The sequence below is a fragment of the Fulmarus glacialis genome, unplaced genomic scaffold (assembly GCF_000690835.1).
Source record: "Fulmarus glacialis isolate BGI_N327 unplaced genomic scaffold, ASM69083v1 scaffold24904, whole genome shotgun sequence".
NCBI lineage: Eukaryota > Metazoa > Chordata > Aves > Procellariiformes > Procellariidae > Fulmarus > Fulmarus glacialis.
The window spans coordinates 28,850-31,612 of NW_009206573.1; the positions used below are offsets into that span (position 1 = coordinate 28,850).

Sequence of the window (2,763 nt, forward strand, 5' to 3'; positions counted from 1 at the left end):
GTCTCTGGGAAAATTGTTAGCTTCAGAAGGACCAGAGAGGTCGCAGTAGCTATTCCAGTGCTGAACCTGAAGCTGTGGCTGCGAAGCGGGGCCCAGGGAAAGGACTGATGAAAAAGTAGTTTTCCATATGTCTGACACGCATGCTTGTGGCTTCAGATAGTCTATCCATAAATCACTGTACGGTATGGGATTTGAAGCTTCTCTAACCCTCAGAGCTCTCCTGTATCAGCCTGCTTGTGGGAAAAGCTGCAGGACAGGGCTGCAGATTAGGATAGAAACAAAGGCTCTGGATAGACATCCTGTTCTCAGATTCAGTTGGTGCTACTGCTGTCCCCAGCTGCTCACCACCACTTGCTGTTCAGAGGGTGGAAAGGAGTATGTGAACCTTTCCAGATCTGACTCAGACAAAGCCAGCTGAATTAGCTTGACCTGTGATTTGAACTATTCCGATGGACTCTGTCAGTGAGGTTACTGGCCCCTTCCACTGTCCTTTCTGCTGATAGACTCGTGGAAGTGATAATCCTTGGCAGAAGGGCAGTGTAGCTTTTTGCCACAGTGAATACAGGTTCTCCATTTGAAGGCCTCTAGTTTCAAAAGCATGGGCCCTCACTAGATGTTACCTGCACTGTTGGTGAGGATCAGAGTAGTAGAGGACACACTTGACCCTCATCTGCTACTAGAGATGTAGGCCCACCACTACCTTCATGTAAATTAGACTTTATTTAGGATGCAGTTTGAAGCTGAAGATGAAAAGCTGTTTCAAGGGGGCTGTTAACCTCAAGAGCCTGGCAAAAATAAGTACTGGGTATTTTGGGCTAAATATGTTATGGGAGCAGGCCTTCAGGAGGCAGCCGAGGTCATGGGAATATTATAATCCTGAGCTGTGCCAACAGAGTAATGATGCTGCCTACCTTAGTCAGCTAGACCATGCAGACTCTCATGGTGGGAGTGCACTAAGTAGGAGTATCTACTGAAAAGCAAACTATTTCTTCCAAAATCAAGCTTCATGCTGAAGAAATAATGATTTTTGAGGGACTCCTGTGGTTATTTCAGTGCTGAAGCTGACCAGTAAGGGGAGTTGTTATGACATGAAGTGTGACATTTTACTGAGGCCAGATTGCATCAAAGGCCAAATTCAAGATTAATTGTCTCTGCAGAAGGACCTTTAGGGTAGGCCCCTGCACCATTAGCAGGTCTTAGACGTGTACTTCCAAGAGAGAACTTGGCTCAGTGCTGATACTGAATAGGAGACCTGGGAAGAAGCAAAAGCTTTTCTTACTTCTAGAGAAATACTAATTACTTCTAACTGGAGGTGTCCAACTGTGAATATCCCATGGAAGAGATAGAGGAACCCTTTGGAGCGTGCAGGGAGAACTCCTTGGTGACTTCCCTGAGACCGGTGCACACTACATTTGGTGTTTCTTCTGGAGCATCTAGCCTGGCCTGTAGTTCCAGAGGTGTACCTTGACTGCCAAAGATAGTCTGTGCTTTCTCAGTTGGGTAGTTGCCAGAATGCCATGCCCTTATTGTAGTGAGAAAGAACAGGCTGCAGGCAATCATCTGAAGAGTTCAGGAGGGTCACTACTTGCTGTAGGTTTTCTTGGCTTTTAATAGAATAGGAGAGCTTGTTATCCTGTGCAGGGCTGAAATACACAGCTCTCCAGTGAGATCTCAGTACTTGTGTTGCATTTAATTCTATCAGTTTGCAATCAATGCGGTTATATCATGGCCCTGTCACAAACTGCTTACAGATTTTACATTTTGGGGTTGTTTTGTTGTTGTTGTTGGAATTTATTCCCAAAATACAAGTCTGTCATTCTAACTGGTTCCCACAGGACAAAGTAGATGTCTGGTGGGAGTTTCTCCTGGAAATTGTGTCTAACTGCTGATTTTATGTATGATGGCATTGCTTTATAGATTCAAAACTGGAAAGAGACTGTATTGATGCTGAGATCTTAATTGCTGTTTTGGCAGCACTGGGGCAGACATTATGCACGCCTAGTTTATACTGTGGTACAGCTTAGTCTGCAGATTCTTCCAGACTCTAGAGAAAGGTCATGTTTTTTCCATTCTTTTCCATTTTTATCAGAATCATAGAATCATAGAATAGTTTGGGTTGGAAGGGACCTTTAAAGGTCACCTAGTCCACCCCCCCTGCCATGGGCAGGGACATCTTCAACTAGATCAGGTTGCTCAGAGCCCCGTCCAACCTGACCTTGAATGTTCCCAAGGATGGGGCATCTACCACCTCCCTGGGCAACCTGTGCCAGTGTTTCACCACCCTCATCATAAAAAATTTCTTCCTTATATCTAGTCTAAATCCAACTTCTTTTAGCTTAAAACCATTCCCCCTTGTCCTGTCACAACAGGCCCTGCTAAAAAGTACTGAAAGGCCACAATAAGGTCTCCCCGAAGCCTTCTCTTCTCCAGGCTGAACAACCCCAACTCTCTCAGCCTTTCTTCATAGGAGAGGCGTTCCATCCCCCTGATCATTTTCTTTTTCATGCTTCACTGGCCCCAGCTTTAGGCATCCAGCTGAGGTGCCCAGGTGAAAACCTAGTGAGATATTCATACTGAATAGAGGGAGTCCAGCGCCTGCAGAGAAGAGATTTTAAATGCCCACACTTGGGTGGCGTAAATCCAGATAACGATGTCTCCCTGAGCCTATCGTATCATCCCTCTGGAGCTGCTCCATTCATGTCAGCAGCTTGTTGGTGTCAGGACCAAGCAGAGACCTTCTCAGCCACCACTGTTCACTATTTC

The 2,763-nt window shown here is 45.7% G+C and overlaps 1 protein-coding gene across 1 annotated transcript in view; it reads left to right on the plus strand.

The window, feature by feature from the left end:
• LOC104075345 (EF-hand calcium-binding domain-containing protein 4A-like) overlaps window positions 1–2,763 on the plus strand; it is a 28,121-nt gene that overhangs the window by 20,402 nt on the left and 4,956 nt on the right. The gene's annotated exons all lie outside the window — the stretch shown is intronic.